Below are 25,641 nucleotides of genomic sequence, written 5' to 3'. Positions count from 1 at the left end.
AAGAGAGTAAATTCAACATTGGCCTTTTACTTTGGTGTCTGTTCTACACTACTTGTATTCTTTGTTTGAAGTTGAGTCTGGTAGGATTTAGGGAATTTAAGCTTTTCCATATTTGATGAAGGTTCAGCATAAAAGAGAGTTGTTCTCTTTTACCTATTAGAGAATGCAACTCTTTGGGAATATTACACTATATTCTGAGGGAATGGGTACGAACCAAATGTACGACATCAATTACCTAGTATAATTTTTTAGTAAAAGACTAATATTTCCAAATGATGCGAAGCCTAAGATAATAAATTAGCCTAAGATAATAAATTAGCCTTATATATTTAATATCAATCTAAGTATTTGAAGTTGACATTAATAAAGTAATGTCAATATTGCATGTTGTATTTTGTGAGCTTTCTCAATTAACTTGTGAAGCAATTAAAAAATATATATATAAAATAAAAAAAAACTTGTTGACCTCGCTGATTGTTGGAAGGAGAAATGTTTCCAATGGATTTTTATGGTTCAAAAAGTTCAATTAAGGTTTCGTAGGCAATATAAGCTATTGGGTCTGTAGATGACTATATAGAACTAAAAATATAATGGATGTCCATGCTATAGCAAGTCTCACTTTTAGCTTATTGTTGCTAGCTTATTGTGATTTAGTACCTACACCACCACACAAACAAAGTACCTACAAATATACATAAAGTACCTACACATAAAGTAGAAACAGAGTATCTACACCACCACACAATCAAATACATAAACTTTAATAAACCCAGATTCCCATTCCACCACACATATGTTGTCCTCCACATACAAAGTACCTACACCACCATCTCAATTCTCAAGCAAAAGTGTATACATCACCACACCACTGGCACTTGTATACACATTAGACACAGCAAGAATGAAAACTAAATTTGAATACACAATCACACACACCACACATTAAACACAAAATCTGCACACACATACAGTGCAAATGATGAAACTTGTGGTCATAGACATGACAACTGAAAAATACAAGAAGCTTACTAAATTTCTCTGATAGACAGGCCATGAAATCAAAATTACACATTTTACAGTTACAATAAAATGATGGTTCTTCTCAAAAAACGAAGGAAAATTTTCTAATTCAAGGGGATTGAATGAAACTTCACCTATTGGATATGAGTTACTTCAGAACATGTATTAAAAGAACATAGAAGAAGCACAATTCATCAGACAGTTTTTCTTACCCTGGCTTCTAGTAAAACAAGATGAGATGGAATTGCTTCAACATAAGCAGCAACATTTTGGTAATCAAGTCTAGCAAATGAATGACATTCTAGAACAGAAATTGTGGAACCATGTGCAACAAAAACCAAACAGAAATATCTATAATTCTATTGGAAAGAGGATCTGCTGTCTAACCCACTCTATAGATTTATTCAGTCCATTCCACAGCACAATCATAATTCCAGGAGGGTAAAAGAAACAGTATTTTATATGAGACAATAACAGTGTCCTATTTCCTACTTCAAATAGGACACTCTACTGCAATCTATAAGTGAATTTGGCTAGAAGCACCCATAGCAATCTCTCTAGTAAATTTACAATTAATGAAAAGTGAGAACAATAGTTTATCAAGACTATCCACTATCATGTCAGGTATACAACTGTCTTATGCACATAAAAGCAAGCAGACTCACCATACAACAGAAAAAAAAAATTTGATAAAAAGGCACGCTATTTATATAGCTTTGCTGTTGCACTTTTTACTTAACCCAAAATAAATAAATAAATAAATAAAGGGGAACTGTTACCTTTTTGCTGTATTTAAAATCACGTTTGGGAAGAAAATGCAGAGGCAGGTTGAAAGAACAGGGAGCCTTAACCAATAGAAACAACTTATTGGGGCCTAATAAATGACAAGAAAAAATATAAATCTTTTATTTTTGCTAAGTAAAAAAGAAATGAGGATTAGCAAGACAAAACTCACTCAATTAACCACCTAGATAGGAGCTAGATCCAGCACCTTTTGAGATCAGCGTCCGAATAGTCTGTCAAACAGAAATATTTATAATTCTATTGGAGCCCATCCTTTTCAACCATAAAATATGAACCAAAGCACTGGAAAAAAAAAAAATAAACAAGAAATAAAACTAAATTTGAAAACTAAATTTGCCTCAATCATTTTGTTATCTAAACAAAAACCTATGTCCATTCCAAATTACCATCAAAAGAAAAACCGATAGCATTTCAATAAACCCGTCATCCCAAACACAATGTTTAAGATAGTAAATTACTAATTAAGGTCCTCTGAGTCACTCTGAAAATTTTAAAATACTACTATTTCACTATAAACCCAAGTAAGCTTTAAGCACTACTATTCACAAATTCCCAATAGCTAACAATGATACCCAGTAGATCCGTACGGTTCAAAGTCAACACTCACCCACCAAAGCCAACAAGTTGGACGATCCAGATTGAAATAAACACACACGGAGAGAAAGAAAACTAAATTTGAATACACAAACACACTTGACAGAGCAAAATGAAAATTAAATTCCTAGTTATTGAATGTGCAAATTATATTAGGAAATAAATCAAGGCTTACAAAGTGTCTAAAAGCACATTTCCCACACAACCAATACTAGCAATGCCTTGGATTGAGCCTTGCAATCTCGTTGTGCCTGTACTCACAATCAAAAAATAAAAAACTCAATCAATATTTGTATGAAAATTGTAAAGGAAACAGAGATTATGATTTGAAATCGAATAATGAGATCGCAAAAGTCGAACAATTAGAAATCGAAATAGGGAAATCGATGATGAGCTCAGTTTTCTGAGAAATGTGAAACGAAAATCATGAGGAAATCGATGAAAAAGCGTGGGTAAAAAAAAAAAAAAATCAAAGACGAAATTAGGGTTTGTGATTCGTACCTAATCGGAGCTGAGAAACGGTGATTGTCTAAATCGGCAGAGAGATGAAAAGTCACAAAACCGAGATGAACTCGTACCTAATCGGAGCTATGCGATAAGTACCAAATCGATGATCGTCGAGCTATGAGATCTCCATGATCGTAGAGCTATGAGATTTCCATGCTCTGTGAGATTTCTATGCTCTGAGAGTGATAAGAGCTCTATGTATTTGTTAGTTACGTTGGGCTATAGTTTTAAATTTCGTTGTGGGCTTCTTGCAAGGGATGAAAATTCTGTTGTGGGCTTTTTTCAAAGGCTGAAAAATTTGTAACATTTTACCAAGGGTTGTGGGCTGAAAAAACTGGCGCATTTTTTTTTTTCACATTTATTTCGTGGGTGCTTTAACTTATTTTGAGGGACCAAATAACATTTGAAATAAAGTTTAGTAATAAAGCCCTCCGCATTTTTATTTATAGGTTGTATCGACAGATTTTAGTAAACCCTCGATAAAAAAAGGGTTGAAATAACTACACTTTGTTGTAGTGTGGTTCTCTCTCTGTTTCTGAAATTTTATTTTCATTATTGAAATGCAAAGCACCAGAGAGAAAGTAAATCTTGAATTTTAGGTCTATAACCGAAATTTTCTGTTTATTAGATTCTTCTACTCCGACCTGTAAAGCTTACTTGTTATGGCATCTTGAGTAACATCACTATCATCATAGAAACGAATTCTAAGAATTGGGTTTTTATGTTTTTTTACTTATTGAACTAGATTTAAGGGTTTGATTGCAAATTTGCTTTGGAAATAAAAAATCTAGAATTGTAAATGGCTTATCATAAATACATGAAGCAATGAAACTACAGTAAGGGGCTATTTATTTTACTTTATTTTTGAATGATTTGAAGTTAATTGTTTATTTTACTTTACATTCAGGTTTGGTTATATTTTGAAGTATCGGAAATATTAATAGAAAATCTGAGGTGTTAAGTATTGGGTTTTTAGTTGCAAGTTCTAAGGTTGTGGATAAGTTGCTTATCTGAGAATTCAAGTTTAAGAATTGTGATAAGAGAGTAGTTTGACTATGTATAATATCATTAACAAAAATAAATCATTAGAGTGTCGAACTCAGTGTTGAATTTTGGGTTCTTGAGGGAAGGAGTGGTGGTTTGAAACTAGTTTGAGTATTCTTTTTGTTGGCTTTGATTTCTATGCATTTATTGTAAGTAAAAGATGTATAGCAATTTTAAGGTGCACGCGATAAAGTATGTGAAGCAAGCAGTAAAACAAACATAATTAAATACTTTAGGACTTTAGGAGTATGTGAGCGGAAACTATAGCAAGGCATTTCCGCTCTATATGAATGCATTAGAGTAATTTAGGTCTCATTTGAAGTGTGAGTAGAATCTGAAGATTAATGAAGCGATTACTCAAAAATGTATGGAATATTTGAAGAGGGCAAAGGAGATAAGGGCCATTCACGATAATGGGGGGAGTGAGCCTGCCCCCAATAATGGTGTTGCAACAATTGCTAGCCAACCAAAGACAAAGTCGAAGGGAGGAGTGGGGAAAGATTCGAAGGACCCAGAGCAAGCAAAGCTTAGGGCTAGCCTTGACTCTGTGAAGTGGAGTGACATGGCCGGACTTGAGAGTGCCAAACAGGCAATGCAAGAGGATGTGTAATACTGCCTGTGAAGTTTCCCCAGTTTTTTACTGGTCAGTTCCTCAATCAGTATTTTTAAGTTTTGGGTTATTTGCTTTTAGTTTTCTTGTTGGTATGCTTTCAATGTGAATAAGCTTGATTTGGTTTATGGTGACACTTGATACCTATGAATATTGAAAAATATGCTACTGGTACCATAAATTCAAGTTAAACAATTAGCCGAGATTGTATGCTCCAATTGTATTACTTAAATTTCTGACTTTCAAGTTCAGCTTTTGCAATGGAAACTGTACAAATATTTATGGAGAAGACATGTTGTTGTACAGTTGTACAATGGCAAAGCAAAATTCTTATAGTTAATTGGGCTTAAATTCTGTCAATTGAATTCAAAAAGGGTTCAAATATTGGCCTTTCATGGCCCAGAGTACCAGCCTAATCCTGAACTTGAAAGAATCAGGAAAGAGAAGGTAGAAAGGGAATTATAGTTGCCATTGCTTCACTGATTTTTTTTATTTTGGTCAGTGTATTTTCTAATTTTATTATTATAATTATTATTATTATTTATTTTTTTAGAGAAAGTTGTATTTTCCAATTTTAAAGATACACATTGATTAATAATATCAACTATTATAAGTTTTAAGACCCAGCTGAAAACCTTTTGCGTATCAAGTTTCATTCTATAAGGGTTTGAGGGGCTGACATTGCTTCAATACGTGAGTTATAAGGGTTTAGAATTCACTACGTTGCCAAGACCTCAGGCTTAGATCGTCCCTTGCACTTGGCTGTGAATTAGAAAATGATTTAATTCTATCTGTTACAGCATAATTTTTGGCAAGGGAAGATAAAAGTTCTATTTAAAAAAAAAAAAAAAGCATTTTGGCACAGCTGCTACTTGATACACTACCCAATATATAGATGCTGAAATCTTTATTTATTTTTGACGTAGAGCTTCACCAAGGCAAACCTTTTTGAACCCACTCCTATGGAGTAAACTAAAGGATATGCAACCTCACCCGCTAGACCTTGCCTTAGGTTGAACCATATAAATATTGCATTCTCTCTCTACTTTATTTTTCTATAATTTCATAATATCTAACACTCCCCAAGTACAAACAACACTTACCAACTTTTTAAAGTTCATGTTCCTCCAAGTTCTCCAAAATCTATATAAACTTATCATGAGATTTCATTACAAATATCGAAAATTATCACTACTACATTGTACAATGTTTCCATAGTCAAGTAGTAGCTTACCATCATTAAGCCCTTTAGAGTACTTTGACTAATTAAACCCCGCTACTTGTCTTTTGACCAGGCAATCAAGAACACATTTTCAGCAAGAGTACTGTTATAAATAAAATATTTTTAAAAAGGAAATCATGTGTGGGTAACCACAGCTCAGTTCTTTTATTAACATTTTACATGGATGAGTAAGAGGAACTACACCAGCTTATTAGTCATCCAGAAGGGCTGCAATATGTAGATCAGTCAAAAGGCAACTCAAAAGTTTATGCTCTTGCTTTAGCTTGAAGTGCAAAGTCTTTTTCAGTGTCGGATTCATCATCACTAGCCGGTGATCAAATTACTTTTTCTCCTTTTCCCCTCTTTCTTCTGCACAATAATTAATGGCTTAGAGCTCCCACTCACCCAGTCATCCACTCCACATCCTCATCTTCGTTGCTTTCAAATACAGAAACCCACTCAAGGCACATCAGAGTACTCTCACCACAAATCACACACGCACACAACACCAGCAGCATCACACCACACTACACATCATCAATCGCTGCCACAAAACTCGAAGCTCAAATAACCAAACCACTACCTCAACTTCAACTTGAACACCACACCAGCAGGTAGCAAACCACACAAGCATATACCATGGACGAACCATCCCAACACTTCACTCGCACTCTTACAGAAATTCCCAGACAAAGCAAAAAGGAGACGGGAGAGAAAAGGACGACTGAAAGAGAATTTGGGTTTGGGCCGAAGCCTGAAAGCTCAAGCCCAACCCCGTAAAGGACACCCATTGTTCAAAGCCCACCCAAGTTTCAGGCAGACTCCCATTGATACGATCCAAATCCCATAACCCACACTAATCCAGGGTCCAAAGTCCAAACCCAGAAGCAAGCCCAAACCCAAATCCCAACTTAAGGTATTTTTTTCCATATGTATAATTTTTTTTGTTGTTATGTTTTTTTAGAAGAATTTGTTCCTAAAATAGATAATTATGTGTCCATGATTAATGCATTAATTTTTCTTCCTACTACTCTTACATCATAGGTCTCTGACTAATTAAACCAAAGTATACTCAATATATAATAATATATGTTCCTATATGAAAAAAGATAATTCCTCAAAAAAAAAAGAAAATAGATAAGTAAATCTCCACAATTGAAGTATTTTTCATTTTTAAAAAAGAAAAGCTTTTTTTTATTATTATTAAATTTATGTTTGGAGAATTAGAGATATAGATAACATGCTTTTATTCTTTTATTTTTAGAAGAAGAAGATTATGGATTTTGTTATTAAGGGCTAGAGATATTTACTGCACTTGTTATATATGAAAATTAAATTATGGGTTTTCTTCCGTTGATTTATATTTCCGGTATATGTTTAAGCATGTAAAGTGACGTTTATTATTAAGTTATTTCAAATTGATTGAATTTATATATGCTTCATAATTTTAAAACTTTTTTTTTTTAAGAAACCAGACTATCAGTAGCATGGGCTTTTAAAACTATTAATATACTCTTAACTGTGCAATCTCTAATTTATTTAACAAAAAAAAACTTGTTTTAAAATGTTTTTTTAAGGATTTTAGTAATGATTTAAAAGATAATTCATGAGTTACAATTTACAAATTGACTGGATAAAAAAAATACTACTATTTTTTGGACCAATGTAAAGACTAACTTGATATAAATATTTTTATGGGAAAAATTGTTAAGAGACTCTCTGAACTTTTATTTTGGTCAATTTACTCCCTAAACTTCACACATCCGTCAAATAGATGCACATGTTGTTCTGGCTTTTTTTTTTTTTTTTTTAAATACAAGATAGAAATTTTATTCTAGCATAATTTAAGTGTATATATGTGTAAAACTCTCTCCTGGAGACTTGAACCCCGGCTCTTAGTCCCCACACCCCACAAGCACTTAAACTTGTGGAGTGATAATTGCACCAAGGGTGTGCGGTGGTTATTTTGTTGTTAATATGCTAATGGACGCTCTGTTTGTTTCAACAATGATGTTTTCTAGAAAATGAGTTATTTTCTAAAAAAAATTTTCTATAAAACTATCTCATTTTCCAATGTTTGGTAGCAACTTTAAATGAGTTAAAAAATAACCTCATAACTTCCCTTATTTAGCTTGCTGTGAGATAGAGTTGTTTTCCAAAAATATTTAATGGAAAACAATCTCCAAAAATAAGCAATACTTTTTATGTTGACCAAAAATAGTTTTTCTTTGTCTCATATTTTTTTATGTTACCAAACACTGGAAAACAAAGAAAACTATCTTTACATAAGGTTTTCCATTGAAACAAACGGAGCGTGTCACATGAAAAGTATGTGAACTTAAAATTAAAAATTAAAAAACCAAATTCAATCCCGCAAAACCCAAATATAAACTGTTCTTACCTCCAATTTCTAATTTGTAACCAATTTCCATTAACTTGAATGAAACAAACAAGCTCACATAAATCCCAACCCTGAAAATTAAACCAGGCCATGGAACTCCAATGAAAACTCATTCGATTACAACAATTTATTTCTAGCAAACTTTAATTGCAAAAGCGCATGGTCCACCGAAGATTTCTCTTTCAATCTCAAATACCTATGTTCAAACAAATCCTACTAGAAAAACAAAACCATACACTATAATTGACTAGCCACATACCAACTGCATTGAAAAGATCATTGAAACTTCAACTAATAAAACTCATTAGCCATTTGCACCAATTACAGGACACCACTATGAACTTCACAAAGGGCATGAAGAAAAAAAAATATGGTAATTAGGTCATAAGCTTGTACGAACAAACCCTTCTCTGGGAACAAACTCAACTCATTGTTTTGATTATCAGCCTCGAACTTGATGGATGTCACAACACAACAACAGTGATAATGGTGGAACAAAGAACTTCAACCCCAAATCGTCTCTCTCTCTCTCCTAGGTTTTTCTTCTTTCCACTGCGTTTCATGATAGAATTTGGTTTTTAGAGTTCATGTGCATGTCATGTGAGTATTCCGTTGGTATATTAATGGTAGAATAACAGATGTCTTTATTTGCCGCATGTGTTAAGTTTAAGGAGTAAATTGACTAAAATAAAAGTTTAGGAAGTATAATGGTCACTACCCCAAAGTTCAGGTGATCTCTTGGCATTTTTCCCTATTTCTATTATATATATAAGATAATAATTTAACTTGGTCCTTGGAATAAATTTATAATTTCTCCATTGGGGGGCGGGTGTGCTTTCTATTTCTATATTTAGATTTATTATATAAAATAAAAAGGCTTTAATTTTTTATGAACTTCTTCTATTGTGCTGAATTTGGGAATAAAAAAAATTATAACATATAAATTTTCACTTTCTAACAGATTTTTCTTACTTTCTTTTAATTCTGAATTAAAAAAATGCAAAACAAAGTCTTTTTAGGAGTTCTAACGGCAGCCACTAATTGAGTTATAACGGAGTTCTACATTGACAAAAATTGAAAGTTAGAGGACTGAATTGACAAAATTAAAAGTTAGAGGGTCAGTTTTGCATTTTTGCCTAAGAAAAACATAGAAAAGTACGAATATTACTTCCTCAATATGGAAAACGCAGGAAACTATTATTAAATGGCACAAGTATAAGTTCCTCTAACTAAGATTGTTCCAAGTGAAGTTAAATATTATGGTAAATTGTAAATTACACCAGTAAAGTTTAAGGGTGTTTGAATTTCACAACATAAAGTTTGAGAGTTTGAATTTTATCCTCTGAAGTTTTATTTTGTTTGCATTGACAACCTCTCATCCATATTTCCTATTAAATGTCACATAATCTCATATCTATTGAATGATCTAAACACGTGTGACATGTTTATATGGCACTTAATAGAAAATATGAATGAAGGGTTATTGATGCAAACAGAGTAGAAGTTCAAAGAGTAAAATCTAAATTTTGAATATAAAATTCAAATACTCTCAAATTTTACGAGTGTAATTTATAATTTAACTCTAGTAACAATTTTACAAGGTTGTTAACGGCTAGTTATAAAAGGCACGACAATATAGCTTCTTCAATAATATAGAAATTGGATTATAAAAAAAGAAGATGGTAATAATAATGTATTAACATACCTTCCCCAATATAGAAAACGCATGAAAATATTACTTTTTGGCAAAGTATAAGTCCATTCAAGTAATTAAAGACTAAAGATTTTTTTTTTTTTTTTTTTTTTTTGAGAAACATTAAAGATTAAAGACTTGATTCTTTACTTGTCTTAGCAGGCTTGGACCCGTCTTTAATTTTTTTTATTAAATAAAGACTGACACAAAGAATAAAAGAGTGACTTTAGTGGACCAGCCTTTAAACTTTTATTTTTTTATTAACTAAAGACTGAACGAAGAGTCACTCTATCTTCTTTGGATCAGTCTTTAGTTAATAAAAAAATTTAAAGACTGGTCCAAGCCAACTAAGACAAGGAAAGAATCAAAATTTTTGGTAACGATTAAATCCCTATATAGACAACTAAAAAGAGATGCTGGCTTAAAAAAAAATAAATGGTAGAGATACAAAACGTACTTTTAACCATTTTTTCATAACTTGTCAATATAGCAATATATATATATATTATTTTTTTTATACAACAATATAGCAATATTTGATTAGAATAACACCATATCTATATGATCTCATTATTAAAATTACTTTTATTATTTACTAATCACAGCTGTTTTTTTTTTTTTTTTTTTTTGAGAATCTGCCAATTACAACAGTTAAATATTAGTTATGCAAAATATTCTGTCATTAAAAATATATTGGAAAAAAATAATCTTAAAAAAGGCGTGCAATTAATACTTAACCATCACTTTATTAGTTTATTTCTCTATTGTTACTAATTCACGTTTTTTCTATACAGACTTTCTAATAAACATCTTGAAGTGAGAAGATTTGGTGCTACACCAAATCTTCTCAGGAAACACATGCACTCGATTTGAAAGTTCTCATTGGTTTTTGACAACAACAGTTCTCCCATTTTATCTTTTGGTTGGCCAGATAATATTTATATACCACAGTCAATATCCAGTCCTCTTCGAACGCCTCAGCTCAGCTGTTCAGGTTCGTCTGCGACTTATTATTACTAGCAGTCTACGTGAAACATTCATACAAGTTTGATACCATCGAATTTCATTTTTGAATTTTTGTTATTGAAAAAAGTTTTTAAAAATATTATTTTGTATGTATGCAATTTTATCATTCTTGATTAAAAAGATGGAGGATTTCTATTATTCCTTTTATGGAATGGGCATGAATTGGTTTTAAATTGGAAAGACATTTATCATAAAATTCGATTAGATCATTTAAATTATATTTTGGTTTGAAATTTGACATTTTACTAACTTGAGATTTGATCGAAATTTATATCGCCTACTTGTGGTTTGAAATCTCATTATGCAAATATTTCGCTAAATTCTTTTTAATCTCATTTGATCTTGTATTTTTATGTTTTTTCTATTTTTGGAGGAAAGGAAAGAAACATAAAAGTTGAACAAAATTAAATATTTAACTATATTTTTTAAAGATGTGAGTTACGAAATTCTAACTAAATTAACCTTAAGTTGGTAAAATGTCAAATTTCAAACTACAAGTAGGCAATTTAAATTTCGGCCAAACCACATGTGAGTAAGTTGTATTTGCCCTTTTTTCTTTTGAGACATAAAATATAGTGATTAACCTTTTTGTTTTTTTTTTTTTTTTTTTTTTGAGAAATAAATATAGTGATTAACCTAATCCTTTGTTTTACTTCCACTTTAATTATGTTACTGATGTCTAGCTAACATCCTATATATGTAGGAATGCAACTTTTTCTTGGGGGGGGGGGGGTGGGGAATATATCCACAGGAACACATTTAAGAATAAACGCTATTATTAATTTATTATACCTATGTTTAAAATATACTACCGATTAGCATAAAAGAGAAATATATATATATATATATATATATATATATATATATACATATACATATATATATATACACACACTATTGATTGGCATTAATTCTTATTGTCCATCAACTCTCGAAGAAACTTGTAAGTACAAAGAAAAATACTAATGGTACTACAAGTCTTACTACATAAAATCTTACAAACCAAATATGACAATGAACGTGATTGGTAGACCAACCACCTTATAAAGGAATATTTGAATTTTTTTTTTTTTTATGATTTTTGACACATTAATTAGTTTGTAAGCTCAATGTAATAAAATCTATAGTACTCCTAGCACTACTTAAGGATATAATATGTAAGTTATTCATTCTTTATTGCTAAATTTTTAGTTTAAAAAAAAAAAAAAGAAAGAAAAGAAGACAAAGATGATTAAGAAGGTAGATTTTTGAGCTATTTATGTACCTAGGTTTAAAATCATGAAGTAAATTTTGTTATTTTAATGCATTGATCAATGTTTTAAATTTGAAAATAAGTTTGAAATTGATTTACTAAAATATTGTATTGAAAAGGAACCATCAATTTTTTAAAACATTGTAAAATTTTCATTTACAATTATACTTGAATTAATAATAGGTTTCTGGTTGCTAAAAAAAGGTTTCTGAAGGAAAATTTGAATTAGTTTTAAACGGATTTAAAATAACTTTAAATAGGTAAGAAGAAATTTACTATTCAATAAATACTTTTCAATAAACTAGAAGTAATTAATTTTAAATTATAAAGATACTTTGGACAAAATTAGAGCATGTAAAATCTAATTGCAAATAGGTTTATGACTTAAATTGAAAAGTTTTTAAAAGCATAGGACTAAATTCAAAACTAGGAAAAATATAATATTTAATTTGAAACCACCTCCATAATGCCTAGTTTAAGATATTATTTTAGTCCATTAACTTTGATAACGCGGTCACTTTAGTCCTTCTTTCTATTGTTATTAAAAAGCTTTTTGTTAACTTCTTTAAAACATTGTCGTTTCACATTCTTTGATTTGAGGGTCATCAAATAGCTCATGGCCCATGACCTGATCTGATAGTCCGATAGCCCACCAGGCTAATGGGCAGCCTGGCCCATTGCTATTAAGGCCCATGGGCAGCCCGCTAGCCCAATGGATCAGGTCATGTGCTAGTTTTTACACCTATTGGCGACCGATGGGCTAGCCCTATAGCCTAGCCCCTTGGGCCAATTCGTTACCCAGCTCAATAACTTAGATTTCATAACAAAAGTATATAGGAGGAGTATGAATGATTGATCTTGAGACATTATAGAGGAATTTCTTAAGAAAACTCCCCCAGCCACTAAGATACTTGAAGTGATTGTTTTAAACTTAGTTTACTAAATATATATTTTTCCAGTAGTCGAGCAGCTTTGAATTAACCATTTGACATTTTTTTATTAAAATATAAACATAAAAAACCATTTAGAGCCTTAATAAAAAATTAAATAGGTTTCCATCAACAAAACAAAAAATTAAATAGATTTTACTGTAATTTTTTTTAATTAAGCATTAAATTCGTTGATCATTTCCTTTTAAAAAAATAGATTAATTATTCACTTATAAAAAATTGATTCTTTCATTATAAAAAATAATAAAATAAGATACTAACACAAACTCATGGATAGCCCATTAAACCCAACTTGGTAGCCCAGTCCGCTAAAGACAAAATGGTCATTGCCTATGGGCAAGATTGATCATGGGCCGGAGTTTTCTCTTTCGGCCCAGCCCGACTCAGCTCGTTAAATAGTTAATAGCCCACTATATCTAGCCCATTGTGCCAATAGACAAAGTAAAAATGGGCTGACCCGGCTCATTGATGACCCTTACTTTGATCTTAACAAATAATTTAGAGATTGTTTTATCAATTTTTTTTTCCTAAAAAGAGGAATTTTGAAATTAGCAAACTAGAATTACAATTTTTCAAAGTTAATGAACTAAAATGACAAATTTTAAATTTAGTTAAATAAAATGATAATTGATCAAAGTTATAGGTTGTAAAGTATATTTTTGCCTAATAAGAACAACAATTTTTTAGACCAAATCAATTTTTACCCATATCCAATTTTGATCTGACCTTATCGGGTCAGATGCAGTTTCAACTTGACCGTTTGCTAAGTCTAGGGTGCAAAATCTTAAATTTTAAGGTATTATAACTCATTTATATTTTATATATGGTATGCTAAAGTCATTATTTTTTATACGTAAAAATTAATGATTTACTCTACAATTTCTTTTTAATTTTTTTATATATTTTATATGAAAATATTAAAGATATTACTCTACAATCTGAAATTATTAAATATAATTATTTCTAAAGTCAAATCTACTATTAATATTGAGCACTTTCTATAATTTAATTATATATTTTCTTTAAAATGTATTATTTTTTTATTATCTAGTATGTTTCTTTCATTCTTAAATTTTTGGAAAAAGTATATAAAAATCCTATAATTTTATCATTAAGACACACTAAACCACAAATTTTAAATGAGACGTTTTAATTAAACTCTCAGTGTGTGTCTATATATATATATCATTTATAACACTGGGTGGAATTTGTTTGAGTTATTTTTGGGTACATCTATGAAAGTCTGCGGTTTAAATTGTCCCATTTTAAAGTATAGGCTTTAATGTGTCTTAATGATAAAACTATAAGGTTTATTGTACTTTCCCCTAAAATTTTATATATTTAAAATTTTTAGATTTTAAATTATTTTTAAAAGTAACTTAATTTATGAGTTCTAGTTAGCTCAATTGGTAAAGTTTCTAATGGTATATAAGAGTTTTGGGGTTCAATCCCCCGCCACACCAAAAACCCTCTCAAAAAACAAAAAAAAAAAAAAAGCTTAATTTTTCATGTTTTATATATGACAAGTGTGCGCATATTGTGTGTGTGTTCCATTACTAGATTAGTAGAGTATTAAAAACAAATTTCAGACTAAGATTAAGGATTTATGTATTATTAAACTATTCTCTTTTACTCTTTTCTTTATTATTTTATTTTTTAAAAATGAAAGATGAAAAAACAAGTTAAAGATTACATTAAAAAAAAAAAAAATTGTTTCCATGCGAAAGAAATACATGTTCTAACAGATTGACTGACCTGCGCGTAAAAGACTAAAAATGTTATATATATATATATATATATATAGAGAGAGAGAGAGAGAGAGAGAGAGAGAGAGAGAGAGAGAGAGAGAGAGAGAGAGAGAGAGAACATGCATGTTCTAACAGTACCTGATCGAATTATATATATGAAATCGTCCAATCCAATTTGATTGCCAAATTGATTGACACCATGTAGTTATATTGACAGATTAAAGATGGAAACAAGATCTGCTTCAAGGAGTGCAGCTGTTAGTGAAGTTCTTAACGTAGACAATTATTTGGTTTGGAGTGTTCAAGTGAAAAGCTATTTGATGGCTCAAGATCTTTGGGACATTGTTGAAGGAACCGACAAACGTCCTGAACCAAAATTTGTTGAAGCAACCGATGAAAGCCCTAAACCAGAAATTGTTGAAGCAACCGACGAAAGTCCTAAACCAGAGAATGATGAAGCTGCTTTAAAGGCTTGGACCAGGAAGAATGCCATGGCTTTACACGTGATCCAGATTTCATGCGAGCCACGGATGTGTTTTGTGATTAGTCAGATTACTTCGGCCCAAATTGCTTGGGATACTTTGGCAATAATATGCAGCAAACCGAAAAGTAGTTTCACTGGTATATATATCTCTCTCTCTTTTAACTGCACATGCTCAAACATTATATACGTAAAAAACAGGCTAAGATCAGGAACAGGAAGATATGATAAACGTACAAGAAATAAATAAACCTAAAACACTGTGTGAATAGTTGCTCTCAAGAAGGAAGGAAGAAATAAAAATGAAATGCAGAATCAATTCATCACGTTTTTCTTCCTGCTCATCTGCCCACCCGTACAACACTACCCGACACTAGAAAACATTCACAAGCCCATTTTTAAGGTTGTTACCAAACACTGAAAAATGAAATAGTTTTTTAAAAAATGTTCTTTGAGAAATGACCAATTTTTCAAGTAAACATTAATGCTGAAACAAATAGAGTGCACAACCTTACTACACCAGCAGTGTTTATGGGAGGGGCTCATGCTAGAGAATAATGCTGAGGGCCAAAGCCATTATTGGAGTTCACGTTTCATCTTCATGAGAACCGCTATCTACCCTAAAACTTGATTCTTCATCTTCATACTATTTCTTTTGGTTCTTTATTTAAATATAATTAAATTATAAAACCTGAGTATTCTCTTATTATTCTTGTTCTTATAATATGCTTTAACTACAATTCATGCTATAATTCTAGAAAGTAAGGTCTTTTTGGTCAAATTTCCTGCTATTTATCTTATAAAATTTTATGCATTTAGCTCCCAAAAAAATAAATCTGTTGTCTATTATTTATATATTTATTTTTTAAGAAAGTCAAGCTATCTTAGGCTGTGTTTGGTTCCGTGAAAACACCATGTTTTCTGCTTTCATTTCTTATTTTCTGTAGGTCTCACCACCTAATTAAAAACATGTTTGGGTGTTTTTTGTTCTTGGTTTTCAAAAACAAGATTAAAAAAAAAAACATGAGGGTTTTAGGACAAAAAATGAAAACAATTTTTTAGTGTTTTTAGATACAGCAAAAATGAATTCTGTGTCATTTTTGTAAAAAACATGAAGTTAGTGGAATCCACGCGCATGTATTGTCAACTCATGGTCAGCATTTATACTCCACTCCCCCCCCAACAACTTGCTCTCTCTGTCTCCATACTTCAGCCAAAGGCTATCTTGCTCCAGACTTCCTCCTGGAACACTACTTTATTTATTTTACCAATTCATTTTGCAACTTACTCTACATTTCAGTTTTTACTTTTACATACAAACTAATAAAATAATAAAAAGTACTTTCCTCCTACTCTCTTTTTATCTTCACACACTACCACAAGATTAAAATATTATTTTGTTTCTTTACAACCTATAAACAATAAGGTAACCTTATTGTAGCAAGGTTGCAAATTTTGTTAAGTTTAGAAACCTGGATAGAGTGAGTTTTTGACATCTTAGATTGTAAAATAACAACTGGGGGTGTTTACACCCTCCAATGTTGTTTTCATGCATAAAAATGAGCTTGAAATTTTTTTTTCCATTGGTATTGTTTTGCGATCTAGCTCTCTCTCTCTCAAAAAAAACCATTGGAGCATGTGTGTGTATTAAGTTCTCCACCAATAAAAAGTGGAAAATATTTTCCATTAAAAAAAAAATCCTATTTTCTATTGACCAGGCCTCGCTTTTACATTGACCAACATTTTCTCATTACCAAATATGGAGAACGTTTTCGATCAAAACAAACACATCATCTTTATATCTCTCTCTCTCTCAAGCAAGCAAACATCAATATCCTTAGCGAGTACTTGTCAAAAACACAACAAGGACACTCTAGAGATATAATCATGACATGGTTTCAATTTATTTAACTACCTTTTTTTTAGAGATATATTAGCTCAATGTAATAGGCACTAGCCCAATCTTTACTTTGTGTGCAATTCAAGTCTCCTACTTGTCCTAGAAATCTATTAGCCATAATTAATGTATAGTTAGTTTAGAGTTTAGCCTATAATATATACCCATGTTAGGTTCCTTATAATACTGGATTTGTACTACACTTTATATATTAAAGATGTAGCTTTTAAAGGTTTACTCCATGAACGTAGGTTATCAGGCTGAACCACGTAACATTCGTGCTCTTGTGTTCTCTATTTTATTGTTCCTCTTCCACATCTATTTTAGCATATATAACATGTTATATTAGTACTAATATTCAACATGGTATTAGAGTCAAACTTCATTTTTGGCCTTAATCTATAATCTCTCTGTCAAGCTTGTTCCCACAGATCCACAGCAACCACCACCCCTGCCTCATCACCTCCATAGCGTTGTTGTGTCCTTGATCCTCTTAAGCAAGATATGCCTCTCCCTTTCAGATATGGGCAATTTCAAACCTTGCCTCACAAAAGAGACCACATAGACGTGCCTATTAGCATTGCACGCCCAAAACTCGAAAAACCAATCACCCATATTTGCTGCATGTGCCGCCATGCACGACCTCTGTCTTTGTTGGAGATTCCACGCGTCTCTCTTGGATCTCACACTCAACTCATCCTTTGGCCGCACACACCACTCCAATGGATCACTGAACTGCAAGATCATCGACGTCCGGTTGTTAATCTTTGTCGCATGTCCCACTAGCCTCTCTAGCCTCTCATGCGCCTCCACGCGCCGACTACTTTCTTTGACATCATCATAATGTCATATGCTGACATCATCCTCACATGAGCTTCCATATCAGTCCTAGCCGATGTCATCATGCCACGTTAACTTCTCATGTCAACCTTTAATTGTTGACTTTGACCAAAGGTGAAAAATTTTCAATAGGACCTATCTTATTCAGTATTTTGCATACATTCCGATTTTGGGCTGCGTTTCTTCATTTGAAACCCCTAAATTGCAATTTATTTTTTGGAAAAAATCTGAATCGTGCTCTCGCGCCATAGGCACGTAGAAGCAATGTGAGTCCCATAGTTTCATGCTTGTGGGAGTAAAGTGACCTTTCCCCATCTCTGGTTGGTGAGGTCAAGGCATGGTTTTTGAAACATGGCAGAGGCGTTGCAAATACTCTGGTAGAAGCTAAAGGTCACAGAAGAGGAGGAAGTAAGTGTCAACCTAGGAAGAGAATGCACGAGAGCAGCTAAAGAAAGAGGCAAGAACTGTTTAGTTATGAAGGTGCTCTCTCGCAGAGGTATTATGCTTGATGCCCTAAGGAAAAATATTAGGATGTTATGGAAGCCAAATAAGAGTATTCAGATCTCGGTAATAGAAAAGGAGATGCTCCCAGTGGAGTTTGACGAAAGAGATAAGAGGAGAGTAATGGAGATAAGCCCTTGGCATTATGAGAAACAACTGGTGCTGCTACAAGATTTCGAAGGGGATCAAGGCCTAAAGGACATTGTATTCAGGTGGTCTCCTTTTTGGGTTCAAATATACAACCTACCCCTCAAACACAAGACAAGGGAAACAGGGATGACCATTGGTGCTAGCCTCGGGGAGGTTATGGAGGTGGATGTGGCAGACACGGGGGTACAGTGGGGGAAATGTCTCCGAGTTCAGGTCAAAATGAACGTTGCAAGAAAGTTAATACGGGGTAGAAAAATGTAAAGGAAGGGGTGGATTGATGGGTGCTCTTCAAATATGAGCGCTTCCCTAACTTTTGTTATAGATGTGGACTACTAGAGCATGATCTGAAAGATTGCCCATAGAGCAAAGGAGAAGATAGAAACAGCGAAATAAGGGACCTCCAATACAGGGCATGGCTGAAAGGGGAACCGGTGAAAAGAACAAGATGGGAACCTAAATATGCAAACATGCGAGGAAGGATGCCCAACGATGCTGACAGGGGGCCGAAGGCTCAGATGTCGAGGAGCGTAGCGGTGGTGCCTGACAAAAGAATGCATGTTGCGTAGTCCCTTGGGGAAAGTAATGTAGAGAACATGACAATGACTTCAAAGGTTGGTGAGAGGAACAAGGTGGAAAGAAAAATGGTTTGGTCAACAACTTCAAAGAACTCCCAAAAGAAAACTTAGCCATTTTGGTGAAAGACTGTGAGGACAGAGAGCAAGCTAACAACGTGAAAGGAGGAAGTAAGTGTGGGGCAATGGAGACAGAAAATACGGAGGCCCCAAAATTTAAATTTGAGCCCGCGCCAAATGATAGGCTAGTTGTGGACCATGTGTGCTCAAATACGACAAGTGAAGGGAAGGGCCCAATGGCTATGACTTATGAGATAGATATGGGCTGGGTTGTAGAGAAACTAGACCCAACTAGTGGTCATTGGAAAAGAAGGGCCCGGGCTAGCCAGGCAAAAGGAAAAGAGAAGGCAGCTAGCCCAATATAGAAGAAAAGAGGGGTTACAATCCCATTAGGCGAGTTAGACCAGAATGTGCTGGAGAGTAAACGAAGGAAGGTGGAAAAGAATGGAGGCATTGATGTTGAGAAAGAAAATGAGAAGGTTAGCGATAGGGCGGTTGTTGCTAAGCAGCACCGCCGAGCCCAATGAGCCTCTTGGCATGGAACTAGCGAGGTCTTGGGTTAGCTTCGGCGATGCATTCACTCACAGATGAGGTGAAAGAGACCGACCCAATCTTGGTGTTCCTAGCGGAGACTAAGGCAAAGCAAAATAGGATAAAAGGCCTACAAAGGAAGCTTAATCTTACCCAGGGAATCACGGTGCCAAGCGATAGTAGAACTGGAGGGCTGGTGATGATATGGAAAGAAGGGGCTGAGGTGTGTTTCAAAAGTTACTCCAATTCGCATATCGGCATGGTGGTTTGTGAGGGAAAGGGAGGTCAACCATGGCGGGCAACGAGATTTTATGGCCATCCTGATGCAGGTCTGAGATTCACTTCTTGGAGTTTACCTAAATCGCTTAAAAGGCAGTGTGATTTGCCGTGGGTTTTTTTTGGGGATTCTAACGAAATTGTTCAGTCCGATGAGAAACTAGGTTGGTCATATAGGGATGCTAGACAGATGGAGGCTTTTAGAGAATGCCTGAATGATTGTGGGCTTCTTGATTTGGGATTTGTGGGGCAACACTATTCTTGGTGTAATGGTAGAATTGGGGAGCAACGCACTCTGGTTAGATTAGACAGGATAATGGCTAATGAGAAGTGGCTGAATATATTTACGAAGGCAAAAGTGTATCATAGAGCAATGGCAGCGTCAGACCATTGCTTGCTTAATCTGTCTCTAAGGCAGCGGGCAAGTAGAAGGGGTGGAAGAAAACGGTTCATGTTTGAAGCAAGGTGGACTAGGGAGGAGGGTTGTAGAAAGGTGATTGAAGAGGCCTAGGACCCGTTGAACTATAACCCGGAGTTGCAAGTCCAAGATAGACTAAAGTGCTGCCAAGCCCACCTGTAAACCTGGAACAGTAGAGTATTTGGAAATGTAAATAAGATTTTGAAGCTGAAACAGAATCTTTTACAACAATTGGAAGCGATGAATTCACTACACAAGCCAGCGGAGGAAATTCAAGCTCTAAAAAAGGAGATAAACGAAGTAATGCTTTGGGAAGAAATGATGTGGAACCAGCGATCTAGGGCACTCTGGGTTAAGTGTGGTGACCGGAACACGAAGTTCTTTCATGAAACGGTAAGAAACAGACATAGGAAAAACAAGATTGAAGGTTTATGTGACTCTGAGGGTAGGTGGAGGGAGGACCGAGAAGAGGTGGAAGGTATAATCCTGGATTACTTCAAGGAAATATATATTACGAGCTACCCAGCTGATTTCAGAATTATCCTTGGAGTAGTGGTTAGGAGGGTTTCAGATAAGATGAATGACGAACTCCTAAAGGAATTCAGAGGAGAGGAGGTATGGCGTGCCCTGAAGCAAATGCATCCAACAAAGTCTCCAGGCCAGGTCGGTATATCTCCTATATTCTATCAATAATATTGGGATGTTGTGGGCCCTCAAGTACTGGATTGTGTACTCATGATTCTTAAAATAGGTGTTATGCCAAATGGTTTTAATGACACATATAAATGCCTGATCCCCAAAGTTAATTGTCCTCAAAATATTACGGACTTTCATCCAATTTGCTTGTGTAATGTTATATATAAAATGGTATCAAAAGTATTGGCTAATAGGTTGAAGAAAGTCCTTCTAGCAGTCATTAGCGACGCCTAAAGCGCATTTGTACCAGGGAGACAAATCACGGACAACATCTTGGTGGCATTCGTAGTCATGCACTGTATAAATCAGAGAAGGAAAGGAAAACAGGGGCTGATGGCAATTAAAGTTGGACATGAGTAAGGCATATGATCTGGTAGAATGGGCATATTTGGAGGCGATGATGCGCAGATTAAATTTTCGAGAAAGGTGGATCTCCTTGATGATGATGTGTGTGAATTCGGGGCCAGATCATCCACCAACATGAGTGAGAGACATGTTTGGGGCCCAGATCATCCACCAGCATGAGCCATGCTTGGGGCTGCCCCCTTTGGTGGGGAGGGAAGAAAGCCTGCCAACGTATCCTGGATCAGGTGGGTCGAAAAGTGGTGGGTTGGAAAGGAAAGTTGTTGACAATGGTTGGTCGGGAAATCCTCATAAAGGCAGTCGCCCAAGCTACTCCTATGTATACAATGAATTGCTTCAAACTCCCAGATTCGTTGTGTAATGAACAGAATTCTTTGATGAGGAATTTTTGGTGGGGTCAGCGAGAAAAGGAAAGGAAATTAGCATGGATAGCATGGGAGAAGATGTGCACACCGAAAGCTGAAGGGGGGATGGGCTTCAAGGATCTCAAAGCCTTTAATTTAGTGCTACTTGCAAAACAAGGGTGGCAGATCACCCAAAACTCAGATTCCCTTACCCATAGAGTGTTGAAAGCTAGGTATTTCCCAGAGTCTAATTTTTTGGAGGCTCAATTAGGTAAGAAACCATCGTATACATGGAGGAGCTTGGTAGCTGCAAGAGAAGTTCTTCGGCGAGGCTTAAGATGGAATATATGAATGGGCAAAGAACTAGGATATGGGCAGATAGGTGGATCCCAATCCCAAATTCTTTCAAGATAGCAAATCCGCGGCCCCAAAACTTTGAAGGTGAACTAGTGGAGACCCTACTAGACCAAGAATTAGGTGGTTAGGATATTAGTGCTGTCAAGAGTGTTTTCTTACTTTATGAAGCGGAGGCTATCTTAAGCATCCCAGTTAGTCCTAGTTTTCTAGAGGATGCATTGATTTGGGCTTGGGCGAAAAAAGGTGACTTCACGGTGAAAAGTGCATATCAGGTAGCATATAAGTGGCTGACTGAAGACAGAGGAAGAGGGGCAGGGGGTGAGGAGTCAAACCCGAGAAGGAAAAAAGAATTTTGGAAGGCTATTTGGGATTTTAATTGCCTGAGCAAAGTCAGACATTTCATGTGGAGGCCCTGTAAGAACATTCTTCCTACAAATTATTGCCTTAGTCGTCGAAAGTTGTCCATGGTAGATAAGTGTGTGATGTGTGGGAAGATTGAATCATCGGGACATGCCTTGTGGGATTGTTGGATGGCAGACGTTTTTTGGAAGGAAACAAAGTTGTTATTGCCCAAGTTGAGTCACCCTCATCGCGGATTTATCGACATGATATGGAAAATTTGGGAGGAATGGAAGGAAATAGAGTTGGAGCGTCTGGCATGCACATCACGGTGTATTTGGAAGAACAAAAATGCAGCAAAGTTTGAAGGAAAGTGCAAACAAGTGAAGGAGATAGTGTTGAAAGTCAATGCTCTTGTTGAGGAATTTAAGGAGCTGAATGCTGCCCCAAGACAGAGTGCACCACCGAGAACAGAAGGTTGGACCCTTCCACGTGAAGGATGGTATAAAGTAAATGTGGATGGGGCGGTGTTTAAAGAGTCGGGCAACTGTGGAATAGGGATTGTTATCAGAAATGAAAGGGGTCAAATCATGGGAGCGATGAGCAAGAAGATGGATTTACCATTAGGAGCATTGGAGGTGGAAGCAAAGGCCTTTGAGGAAGGATATTGCTAGTTGGAAACCTTGGGTTGAAGGATATTGTGCTGGAAGGAGATGTGAAAGTGGTGATAGAAGCACTAGCAGGTAGCAGCTCCCCCCCAAGCTCGATTCGAATGATCATAGAAGGCTTCAAGAGGTGGAAGCTCAATGTCCACGCGTGGAAGGTCAATTATGTGCGTAAGACTAGCAATATTGCTGCCCATCTGATGGCTAGAAATGCCAAATTTGTGAATGATGGTGTAGTTTGGGTCGAGGATACTCCACCCATCATTGAATGTCAAATGTTCAAAGATGTAACTGCCTTGAACATTTTGTCCTAGTTTAATGAAGACATTTGAAATTTGCATATATATAAAAAAAAAAAAACCCCTAAATTGCTTAATTGGCCTATTTGTCATTACTTTTTTGGGCCCCTTTTATGTACAAAGACTCGCAAATCATTCTTCATCACAATGTCCTCTTCGTCGATCTTCTTCTCACCTTCAATGTTGCCATTCTCCAGCCAAAGCAACCTGTCTTGATCGTTAAGGTAGCCTTCTTCAGCATTTTCAAACGTCCTTTGTTGTGCATTGTTTTTTCCTCCATAATGCCCGATCCTTCCGATCTCTTTCGAGGTCCTTCTCAGGCTTCATTTGTGGCTTCCTCAAGGCAACTTTGTGGTCATCTTCATAGTTTTTTCAAGGCATCTTTAAGGGATCTTCTCAAGATTATACAACCTCAAGGTTTCATCAAGCTTTTGAGAGGGGGTGTTAGAGATAATTAGTCCAATGTAATAGGCCCAAACCCAATTCTACTTTGTGTGCAAGCCAAGTCTTCTATTATAATCTATTAACCATAGTTAATGTATGGTTAATCTAGGGTTTAGCCTACTATATATACCCATGTTAGGTTCTTTTTAACAAATAATTTGCATTATACTCTTATATATTAATGATGTAACACTTAAGGGGTTCCTCTATGAACGTAGGCCTTTAGGCTGAATCATGTAACTCTCGTGTTCTTGTGTTATCTATTTTAAACTTCCTCTTCTACATCTATTCTAAAATATTTAACATAGTTATCAGTGCTAATATTGAATAGTCTTTAGACAAATGAACTCTCTCTCTCTCTCTCTCTCTCTCTAATACACACTTATGATTGACCACCCAATTACTTTTGTTGTAAAAGTGGAAGCCCTAATACCAAATTTGTAGTAATAGCAGAAGGCTTAATTACCAATTGGAAAGAAAAATATACACGTATGTACACAAGAGAATACTAAAGATTTACGTGGTTTCACTTTTGGGAAGATCCACGGGCGATGACAAGAAGAAATTTCACTAATAAATTTAGAGAAAAGAAAATGGTGTATAGGCACTCTCATAAAACTCAAACCCTACATTCGAAATTATTTTCTCTCAAAAATAAAAGTTCTATCTCTCAAATGCAAAGTATGAGCCTTGAATCTTGATACAAAGTTGGGGCTGTACCTAAAACGTAGAGAAGATTTCCCCTCTCTGGAGTTGTTGGATAGCCTCCTCCACAAAGCTCCCTTCAAAGAGGTCATTCACTCTCACATTTTTGTTGCACCTCACTCCCTCTGCTAGAGACATACACATGTATATGGAGCAAAAATCTAACAACTTCAACAAAGTAATATTGATGTGTATGAGTTCAAATCTTCTATCTCACTCTTCTTTTTTTTTTTTTTTTTTTTTTTTTTTTTTTTTTTTTTTTTTTTTTTTTAAGTCACTCTTCCTGCTTTACTATATACTCCACAAATAAAAGCATGCCACATGTTCATCTATTTTATTAAATGCTAAATTTATACATTCTATTACTTCAATTTCCTAAAATAAATAAATAAATAACCCATCATATTTAGTTAATTGAAATAATAGAAGATATAAATTTTAGCATTTAATAAAATAGATGGACATGTGACATGTATTTATTGTGAAGTATATAGTGGACCAGGAAGTGTGAGATAGAAGATTGGAACTCTTCACAACTGAAACTCTTCCGATTGCACCGTTCTTGCTACTGATTTTAGTAATTCAGATGCCAAACCTTTGGTATCAACGTTTCCAATAATTGAGTTATTGGTCTTAGTAATTTGCCTAAAACAATTTATATATTATGCTTAACACTTGAAAATATTTTATTTTCATGTAAAAATTTTTGTATTTAAAAATATTTTATTTGAAAACAAACATGATAAAATTAAAGGTAGATATTACTTGAATTTGTTAAAGTTTTATGCAATTTGAAAATAGTTTCTTTTAAAGGAGTATGATTTGACTAATC

At 34.4% G+C, this 25,641-nt stretch overlaps 1 pseudogene; it reads left to right on the top strand.

Moving 5' to 3' along the window:
* The first annotated feature begins 4,255 nt into the window (after positions 1 to 4,255).
* On the top strand, positions 4,256 to 4,638 carry LOC142616509 (protein SUPPRESSOR OF K(+) TRANSPORT GROWTH DEFECT 1-like; annotated as a pseudogene).
* Positions 4,639 to 25,641: the final 21,003 nt, after the last annotated feature.

Source organism: Castanea sativa, chromosome 11, assembly GCF_040712315.1.
Source record: "Castanea sativa cultivar Marrone di Chiusa Pesio chromosome 11, ASM4071231v1".
Classification (NCBI taxonomy): domain Eukaryota; kingdom Viridiplantae; phylum Streptophyta; class Magnoliopsida; order Fagales; family Fagaceae; genus Castanea; species Castanea sativa.
This window is presented reverse-complemented; position numbering and strand designations above follow the sequence as displayed.